Here is an 11387-nt window from a genome sequence, read left to right on the forward strand (position 1 = left end):
GATGGAGGCAAGACTGGCTGAGCTCTTGGCAGTGCAGAGGAACATAAGCCATTCACTCAGTCGGATTGCTGACAACATCCAGCAACCTTCCCTGTGTCACCAGGCCAGAATCATCCAGGCAAAGACTGCAAACAGGCACAGGGAGGGAGGAGGAGGTGGACCCATCCGACGGAGAGTCCCAGGCATTGTCAAGGCCTATGAGGGTCCCCTAAGGAAGGTTGGTCGTCCACGGAGAGAACGTTGAGAGGCAGAGGGCCATGCACATCTCCCAGGTCACCTGGTATGGCATCTTGCCTTTCTGTGCAACAGCATCACCCTATTGACTGTCACACTCTCCCACATGCACTTGCTGGTCACAGTGTCACTAATGATGCCAAACACTGTGCTCTGGACTCTGTTGACTGAAATTGCAAGGCATCACATCTCCTTCTATGAACTTTGGATTTCCCCCATTTTTGTACAGCACCTAGCACCTACTCACATTTCACTCACAAGTTGGAGAATAATAAAAAAAATACACAATACGTATTGATGTTGAAGTATGGCTTAGCTGAGTCAACAGCATACATGTCGGAATATGTCAAAGTATGCCACAGTGTTGAACAAACACAAGCCATCCATACACTGGGATCTGAGTCTGTTTGTGGACACACATAGGTCACAATGTATGATCAACTACATCCATGGAGGGAAATACTCACACATGACGGTTACTATCTGCTGAGGGGGGATGTCATACTGCTCTGACAGACAGTTATGTAAGAGTCTCATGAAGGTGTACAGGTCATGTGTAATGTGTTGGTGTCCAGGGAGGGACTAACAGGTCTGTCTCTTGATGTGGAATAACTATCACCCGCATGCAGTTGTACTGTGGAAGTGATGAATGTTGCCCAGGGCAAGGGTGGCTGGACGGACTACAGGCAGGCAATGCTGTGTTGGATGGGAGACGTCCATATTTCTCTTTTTGGTCTGTGGTTGTGGAGTGCCTACTGAGTGTGGCTGAGGAGGATGAAGGTCTGGCTGCAGTTGACAGTGGGGCTCTTAAACAATCAATCAACCAGTATATTTGCAAAGTGCGCTACATACCCGTGATGGTTTCAAAGCACTGGGTGGAGGGGAGGGGGCTGCTAATGATGGAAGAGCCAGGTATTGTGGAGTTTTGTCAAGGGCAGCAGCTCCTGGATCTGATGTAGGTTGGTTGGGATAGTGTACCAGGTCTTGGTGGCGAGGTGGGAGAAGGATCTGCCACCGGCAGTGGATTTCTGGATGCGAACAGTGGCGAGGGTGAGGCTAGCAGACCGGAGGCTGTGGGTGGGGGTGTATAAGCTGAGTTGGTCATTGAGGTATGCAGGTTCGGCGGTGTGTAGGGCTTTGTGTGTGTGGATGATGAGCTTGAAGGTGATCCTCTTGTTGATGGGAGCCAATGCAGGCCTCTCAGGTGGGGTTGATGTCACTGCATTGGAGGGCACTGAGGATCAGCAGAGCCGAGGCATTGGGGATATGTTGCAGCGGTCTCAGGAGCTGGGTTGATGTACCTGCATAGAGGGTGTTCCTCCAGTCCAGTCTGCTGGTGACGAGGGCCTGGGTGGCGGTTTTTCTTGTGTTGGAGGGGACACATTTGAAGATCCGGCGTAGATTTTGCAGGGTGTTGAAGCATGACGCGGAGACGGTGTTTACTTGCTTGGTCATGGAGAGTGCGGATATGAGGATGACCCCCAGGTTGTGTGCGTGGTTGGTGTGTGCTGTGCCTGTTTCTAGTGATGTTGGCCACCAGGAGTCACCCCAGGCTGATGGGGTGTTGCTGAGGATGAGGACCTCCGTCTTCTCATCATTCTGCTTCAGCCTGCTGTCCATCATCCATTCTGCAACAGCCTTCATTCCCCTGTAGAGGTTGGCTTTGGTGATGTGGGTGTCTCTGGTGAGGGATATGATAATTTGGGTGTCGTCGGCGTAGGAGATGATGTTGAGGCGGTGTTGTTGAGTGACATGGGCGAGTGGTGCCATGTAGATATTGAATTGTGCCGGGCTGAGGGATGATCCCTGTGTGACGCCGCAGATGATCTTGGTAGTCTTGGAGCTGAAGGGTGGGAGGCGGACATTCGGGGTACTGCCGGAGAGGAAGGATGTAGTCCAGGCCAGGGCCATCTCTTGGATTCCTGCGTCATGGAGGCGTGCTGTTAGGGTTCAGTGGCAGACTGTGACAAATGCGGCTGATTAGTCCAGAAGGATGAGTGCGGCTGGTTCTCCTTTGTCCATCAGGATCCAGATGTCGTTGATGGTGGCGATGAGGGTGGTCTCGATGCTGTGGTTGCTGCGAAAGCCAGACTGGAATGGGTCCAGGATGTTGTTGCCTACTAGGTAGCGGGTCAGCTGTCTGTTGACAATCTTCTCTGTGACTTTTGCGGGGAAAAGGAGCTAGGAGATGCTCCGGAAGTTCTTTAGGTCATTGGGGTCTGCCTTGTGTTTCCTCAGTAGGGTGTTGATCTCTGCGTGCTGCCATCTCTCTGCAAAGGTTGCTGTCTCTAAGGAGATGTTCATAGTTTTTCGGAGATGGTATGCGATGGCTGTGCTTGCATTGTTGAAAACGTGGTGAGGGCATGGCTCAGATGGGAATCCGGAGTGGATGGAGTACATGGTCTTGCTGGTATCTTTGTAGCTGATGTTGTACCAGGCGGTCAGGCGACTGGTGCGTGTGGGGGTGGCAGGGTTGGTGGTCTTGGTGGTGGATGAGGGTGTGTTGGTGTTGAAGCTGTCGTGGATGTCGGTGATCTTGCAGTGCAAGAAGGTGGCCAGTTATTTGCACAGGTCTTGCGATGGGGCAATGTCGTTGGTGTCGGACGTGGGTTTGTAGAGGTCTTTCACAATATTGATGACCTCTCTGGTGTTGTGTGTGTTTTTGTGTAGGTGGTCCTTGAAGGCGATCCTCTTGGTAGTCCTGATGAGTTGGTTGTGTGTGTGGGTGGTGTTCTAGTGGGCTCTGTAGCTATCTGGTGTTCATTTGCAGAGCCAGTTCTCTTCCAGTTTCTGACAGGTGCGTTTGGAAGGCCGGAAGTCTTTGTTGAACCAAGTGGCTTTCTTGTTGTTGTGATTGGTTGCAAGGTTTTGAGTGGGGCAAGGGTGTTGGGGCAGTTGTTGATCAACTTTTATGATGTTGATGGAGGGGTGTCAAGACTCAGTACCTGGAATTCCTGAATTCTGTAGGGACGTCAGACTGAAGGTTCGAAGCTAAACACCCAACTCCCCTACTCCCGTGAACCAGATCACTCTGGTCTCAGAGGCGAGGGGGAAAGGGGAAGTGGAAGAAGAAACAGAGAGACTGCCACACTGGTGTCTTCACCTCTTCTTCTTCTGAGATGAAAGCTACACCTGAAAAAGTTAACAAACAATTACATATATATATATATATATATATATATATATATATATATATATATATATATATATATATATATATATATATATCACCTTAACTCAAAACCTTCCTTTACCTGTATGAGCGTGGACATAAGCCTCTCTCTAAGATACTAGGAATGACTTATCCTGGATCTGGTACTCAAAAGGTTTAGGTAGAAAGTACTTGAATATTGTTCTCTGCTGCTGATAGAGGTGGTAAGCAAAAATATATATATATATATATTTCTATCTACGTCTGGAACCTGAAAGGTTGTTGTCCACTGGTTGCTGACTGAATATCCAAAAGAAACAACTAGGAATATTTCTGCAGTCAAATCCTGAGAAGCGCCAAAGAACAAAGTCTAGTTTAGTGCGCCAAGAAATCTAGGTATGGACCTTTGATAAATGTCTCTACCTCATTGACTTGAGTTGAACAGTTCTGAAATGAGGCTAGGGCATTTCACTAGTCTGAACTCCAAATAAACACTGCTAGATTCAGGATGCTTGTAAATACCCACCTGCAGCTGTCTGAACAGAATACTGGAAAGTTCTTACCGGGAAGAATGACAGGAAAAAAACTGGAGCCCACTTAGCTTTGATTCTGTAGGCTGGACTCCTGCTGCTATCGCTGACATTTGACTTGCTGAGAAGATTTGAACCCGACTCAAGAGCCAAATTACACTCTCGGAGCTCCGACGGAAAAGCGGAGCCGAATGGAGGGTAGAAAAATAGGAGGAATGAAACTAGAGGAACAGGACGCTAAATACTTCCGCAAGGAAGGCAGTAATCAAGGAGAGAGAGCACGGTGCTACAGTCTCTCAGAAAATGCCGGTTGAAGTAGAACGCTCACTCGCGCTCCAAATACACAAGGACGCTCAAGGAGTCAAACACTAGAGCGCTAACCACTCAGGCGTTCCGGAGACCTGGGAAGCGCTTCCACCATTTTGGAACGGAATCTCGCCACTAACTCCGTCCAGCTGACTGAATGATCAGGAATTTTAGTACCCTTAAGGACTTGGTTGGAAGATGTTGAGGGCGGGTTTTGGGCTGCAAATACACCACTCCTGACAGTACCCCCCCCCCCCCCCACCAAAACCCCCTCCCTAGGCTTCTGTGGATGAATTTTATGGAATTCCCTCACCAATCTTGGGGCATGAACGTTTGAACTGGGTTCCCAAGACCTTTCCTCTGGACCATAACCCTTCCAATCAACCAAATAGAACACCTGACCTCACTTAATCTTGGAGTCTAGAATTCTCTTGACTTCAAATTCTTCAGCTGATTGAACCTGAATTGGGGCTGGAGGAAGAACCTTACGCAAATTTGGTGAATTTTGTCGGATCAAAGACACATGAAAAGTTGGGTGGATCTTTAAGGTTTTAGGCAAACTTAACCTAACACTCACTGGATTTATCATTCGATCCACTGGATATGGACCCACAAATCTAGGTTTAAACTTTCGGTTCCCTCTCAATCGCATATGGCGAGTTGAGACCCAAACTTGATCCCCAGGTTCAAAAACTGGTCCCTCCTCACGACTCTTGTCTGCCTGACCTCTGTACGCAGCTTTTGTCTTAACTAGATTCTCAGAAGCTAACTGGTATGCTTATTGCAATTTCTGAACTATCTCCCCTGTAGCCGGAACCTCAACTTCTACTTGACCCACCAACATATTGGGATGTCTGCCATAGTTTAAGAAGAAGGGGGAGAAACCCGTAGCTGAGTCTACAGAGTTATTGTACGCAAACTCTGCAGTACTAAGTAAGGAAGGCCACTCTCTGGCTTGTTCCAACAGGTACAAACGAAGATATTGCTCTAGGTCTTGATTTACTCTCTCAGTCTGCCCATCAGTTTCTGGGTGATAACTGGTGGACAAACGAGAATCAAACCCCAACCCTTTCAAGAATGATCTCCAGAAACGAGACACAAATTGTGACCCTCGATCAGAAATGACCACCTTAGGAATTCCATATAATTTTACCACATGCTGAATAAACAAGGTTGCCAATTGCATAGCTTTTGGAAGACCTTTAAGGGGGACAAAAAGACTCATCTTGGTGAAATGATCGACCACCACCCAAATGACTGAATTCCCTTGACTAGATGGCAACTCTACAATAAAATCCATGGACACGGTATGCCATGGATAAGGGGGTACTGGCAAAGGCATAAGTAGACCATGAGATGGTTGTCTGAGACTCTTCCTCTTTAAACATTGTTCGTAAGTGGCAATATACTGTCTCACCTGAGCGTCCATGCCTGGCCAATCAAATTTCGCTTCAAAAGCTCCAAAGTCTTAGTTATTCCTTCGTGCCTAGCCAATTGCTGATTGTAAAACAAGCCTATAGTCTCTTCTTGTAACTTTGCTCCAGGAACAAATATTTTTCCTTGAATAAACGGTTTCCCATCTTTCACAACTCGATCTGGACCCTCCAATTCCCAATTCAAGTAGTTCTCTTTCTGAAATTCTTCCTTGATTTTTCCATCCAACTCACCCACCACAGAAACTGCCACAATTTTTTCTTTGGGAATGATAAACTCCTCTGCCTTAGACTCCGGTTTTATTTCTGGATCTTCTTCTGGATTCAGACGAGAAAGTGCATCAGCCATTCCGTTCACCACCCCAGGCTTGTAAGTTAAAACAAAGTCAAAATCTGCGAAGAAAAGAGACCATCTAAGTTGCCGTGGGGTCAAGGTTCGAGCAGACTTCAAAAACTGCAAATTTCGATGTCTTGCTCCCAATAAATAATGTCGCCATTCTTGAAATGCTTCTTTCACCGCTAATAGCTCTCTGTCAGCGATGGAATAGTTGATCTCTGCTGGGGATAACTTTCAAGAATGATAAGCCACTGGATGAAGCTGTCCTGTGCTCTTGTGACGCTGTGAGAGTACTCCTCCAATGGCCCAGTTTGATGCATCTGCTTCAACGAAGAATGGTTCCTTTGGGTCTGGATGCTGAAGAATAGGAGCTGAGATAAAGGATTTTTTTAAGAATTTGAATGCTTCCTCAGTAGTTGGTCCCCAAACAAACTTTTCGTTCTTTCTGAGCAAACGAGTGATTGGACTCACTTTTTCTGAAAAGTTTTGGATGAAACGTCAATAGAAGTTAGCAAATCCCAAAAAGCTTTGAACTTCTTTTACCGATCTTGGTGTGGGCCAATCCTTGATTGCCTTCAATTTTGAATCGTCCATGTACACTCCCTGAGGAAAAAGGATGAACACCAGAAATTCTACTCTGAAAGAGTGAAATGCACATTTCTCTAACTCGACAAAAGGTTGATTCTCCAACAAACATTTCAGGATGGCTCGTACATGAAAAACATGTTCTTCAATATCTTTGGGAAAAATCAAAATATCGTCTATGTAGACAACAGCGAACCGATCCAAAAACTCTTGAAGAATGTCGTTTACAAAATGCTGGAAGGCAGCGGAAGCATTGCACAGACTAAAAGGCATCACCTGGTACTCAAATAGTCCAAATCTAGTTCGAAACGCCATTTTCCACTCATCCCCTTTCGCCATCCGAACCAAATGGTAAGCCCCTTTAATTCTAATTTGGTGTGCATGTGGGCATCCTTCACCTGATCCAGAAGCTCGGAAATGAGCGGTAATGGGTAACGGATCTTCTTTGTAACCAGATTTAAAGCCCTATAGTCTATATAAGTTCTCAAATTCTTGTCTGTCTTTGGAATAAAAAAAAGAGGAGAGGAAATTGGAGACTGAGAAGGTCGGATGAACCCACTAGCCAAATTCTGATCAAGATATTCCTTCAAGTGTAGGTTCTCGGACTCAGATAGGGCATAGATCCGACTACAAGGCAACGACGCTCCAGGTTCTAACTCAATCCTGCAATCATACTCCCAATGAGGAGGGAGTTTTTGTGCTTCTTTTTCATCAAAAAACGATTTCAAGTCTTGATATTCTTTCGGAATTTCAGGGATTTCCACAGTACAAATCATCTGAGGTTGATTTGCCAAATAATAAGAGTTCAACAAATCTTTTTCCTTAGAAATTGGATGAAAACAATGTTCCAGGCAATAGTCTGAACTTAACTCCACTGTGCGCTTAGCCCATCAATCTTGGGATTGTGCTCAGTGAGCCAGGGCAGCCCTAAGATCAGTTGAAATTGCGGGGCATCAATTAGATTGAAACTAATGCAACTACGATGTTCTCCAGGACCCAAAACAGTGATTTCCTCAGTGTCAAAAGAGATTGGACCAGAAGAAAGGGGGGTACCATCAACTGCTCGTCCAGGTTCTGGTTTGGACTTCTTAACAAACTGAATGCCCAGACTTCTAGCAAACAAGAGGTCACAAAAATTACCCGTGGCTCCAGAATCGATCATGATTGCCACTGTGGCGAATTTTGCTTCTCTAAAAGAAATTTGGCATGAGAGAATTAGATGAGGAGCAGAGGGCTGCAAGGTATTGGCTAAACTTTGCGTATTGGGAGTTGTCTTCAATTCAGCTTCCACCAGAGCAACTCCGTCTACTGGTGGAGCCTGTCTTTTACCCATGGCGCATTCTTAGGACTAAGGGTGGGCGTAAACTCCGTTTCGCCGGCGAATTTGCAGATTTTCCGCGATTTCGCGATCCGCGAATCTCGGGAAATCACGGTAAAATCCGCAAATCAGCGGGGACGAATTTTCAGCCAAGCAAGGGTTACAGCAGCAGGTGCAAAAGTTGAACCTAATTTCTTTGTAACCTTTTACAAAAGGGTTACAAACAAGTTAACTTCAACTTGGACACCTGCTGCTAATTGCTTCCTGGCGCCTCGTTGCCTACTTGCAACTATTCTCTGACCCTGCCCTGACCCCTGAAGCAGGGTCAGAGAATAGTTACAAGTAGGCAACGAGGCACCTGTCCAAGGAATTAAACCTCATCAGGAAGCACATACAGATATAAAAAACAGGAAGAAGGGAGAGGATGGTAAATATACCCATTTTGAGTTGTCAGGAGGAGTTAAACTAAAAGAGACCTTTACAGCACAATTTTCATATGCATTTTGCTAAAAATAAAAAGCTGTATGTTCTGTAGGGGCAACTCAGGAATCTGGCCCTTCAGAGATCCGGCCTCTCTTTCTTTCTCTCGTTCTCTCCCTTTCCCTCTCTTTCTCTCTCTTTCTATCTATCTATCTATCTATCTATCTATCTATCTATCTATCTATCTATCTATCTATCTATCTCTCTCTCCCTCTCCCATAAACGACTGCATGGGTAACTTCGCTATGCAAGCGGCTCGCGAAGACGCACAAATCCCCGCGAACACGCAAAAAACCCCACGAACACGCAAAAAAACCCACGAACACGCAAAAAAACAAAAATCCGCAAATTCGCAAATCCACAAATTCGCGGATCGCTTATTCGCAAAATTCGCCCATGGTTACTTAGGACGTCTTGGGCACTCTTTCAAAAAATGTCCGGAACCGCCACAATACATGCACTACTTTCCAACACGTCTCTTTTCTCTTTCTTCTTTGCTGAGCGGTCCTCGGACTGTGCCAATCTGCATAGGTTCCTCTACAGAAGCCTCTTCCTTAGTCTTCCCAAAATCTGAACGCATTCGGTCAAACCTAGGTGGAATTGGTCGAGTTTCCTTCCGACGCTCTGAACGCCTTTCTGGTAATCTCTGATCAATTTGAAGAACTAAATCAATCAATTCAGATACTTCAGTTGGCCTCTTGGTAATCTGAGCCAAACCATCCTTTAATTCGTCCCTCAAACCTCAATAGAAGATGGCAGCTCTTTTGGCCTCAGGCCATTTCGTTTCCACAATCAGTTTATTATACTGAGCTAGATAGGCCACTAACTCTCTGTTCCCTTGCTTCAAATCCAACATCTCATTGTCAGTTGACTGGGAAATTGCTCTCCGATCAAAAATTCGCAAAAATTCAGTCTTGAAATTTATAAAATTATATTACACTGGATCATTGGTGGACACCAAAGGCCTGGACCACGCCGCAGCATCTCCACTCAAGTAAGACAGCATGAACGCCACTTTTGATTGGTCCTCTTTAAAAATTATGGGCTTGCACAGGAAGTGTAATGAACATTGAGTGGCAAATACCTGAGCCTTATTCGGGTCTCCCTGGAATCTCTCGGGTGGGGCCAACGGAATGGTAGGACACATGGCATGCACTACCTGAGTGGTAAGTTCTGAGGAAGACGGGGAAGGACTAAAGATTTGGGATCTCTGACCCCCAAAATTGGGACTGGGACTAATGGAGAGTTCATTGAGACGTTGACGCAAATAACTAGTCTCTTGATTGGATTTCCTAACCTCTTCCCTAGTCTCACTCAACTGTTTCTGTAAACCTTCCAAGACTGAACCCAAAGCTTTTAAATCTAAACCTTCAGCCATAACGCCCAGACGGAAGGCAACTGCTGGCATTTCAATCTGTCAAGACTCAGTACCTGGAATTCCTGAATTCCGTAGGGACGTCAGACTGTAGGTTTGAAGCTAAACTCCCAACTCCCCTACTCCCCTGAACCAGATCACTCTGGTCTCAGAGGCGAGGGGGAAAGGGGAAGTGGAAGAAAAAACAGAGAGACTGCCACACTGGTGTCTTCACCTCTTCTTTTTTTGAGATGAAAGCTACACCTGAAAAAGTTAACAAACAATTACTACGTTCTTACAACTTGTGACTTCTGGTTAATTACATCTATATATATATATATATTCACAGAAAAAACCATAGGTTATAGACCATATATAGTTAGGAATTTGCATTTACAAAACCTTGAAAATTCACTGAAAAAACCATAGGTTATAGACCATATATAGTTAGGGATTTGCATTTACAAAACCTTATTTTACTCGCATAAAACCTTTGAAATTCCATATATAGTTAGTTGCGCTAACTATATATCGCGCACCCGCAATCCACTGCTGATGATGTCACATATTACATCATTCATGACATGGTCAGTGACATCACTGATGACATCACTGATGACATCTCAAATGACATCACTGATGACATCTCATTTGACATTACTGATCACATCACTGATGATATCATTCATGTGATAATACGATGAACCTCTTCAGACTCTAATATAACCTTAGATACAATCAGTGTAAACAGACACTCACAGACTGTCACTCATCCATGGAGTTACTCACACACCTAGTCAGTCATGCAAAGAATCAATCACACCTCCATTTCCTCAACTATACAGTTATACAAACTTTACTTATTCAAACATATACTAACACATATTTACTCTCTTATACAATCCCTGATACAAGTTCACAATGATCCATACAGCCACTCACACATTCACTGGCTCTTATGCACAGTTATTTATATATGTCAACTCTCACATGTACTGTGTTTTACATATGTACTTACTTTGACATGTAGCACTGAGACATCCATTCACTCACCAATACACTCATGCACACAGTCAACCGCCCATACAGCTGTTTCCACATGCACTTTTGAAACCATACATCTAGTGAATCAACTGCTCACACATCTATGCACAGAGTCATACACCTCCCAGCCACCCACACACACACTCAGTCTCCCATACAAATACTTGGGCAACCAATCAATAACCCATATAGTTACTCATATAGCTACTTATCAACACATGCAGCAGTTTACAGAACAATAGACATAATAATGCACAAATTAAGACAGTTTAGTCACTAACCCATGCAGTCAGTGAGACACATTTAATCACTCACTCATACAGTCAGTCATGCACCTACTAAATCCTTCATCCAGACACTTATACATCCACTCATTCTTCAATATGTAAGACATACTTACACTTTACAGAAACATACAGTCACTGGATGTTGTCATCAGTGATGTCATCAGTGATGTCACTGACCATGTCATGAATGATGTAATATGTGACATCATCAGCAGTGGATTGCGGGTGCGCGATATATAGTTAGCGCAACTAACTATATATGGAATTTCAAAGGTTTTATGCGAGTAAAATAAGGTTTTGTAAATGCAAATCCCTAACTATATATGGT

The sequence above is a fragment of the Lissotriton vulgaris genome, chromosome 1_1 (genome assembly GCF_964263255.1).
Source record: "Lissotriton vulgaris chromosome 1_1, aLisVul1.2, whole genome shotgun sequence".
In the NCBI taxonomy this organism is placed as follows: Eukaryota; Metazoa; Chordata; class Amphibia; order Caudata; family Salamandridae; genus Lissotriton; species Lissotriton vulgaris.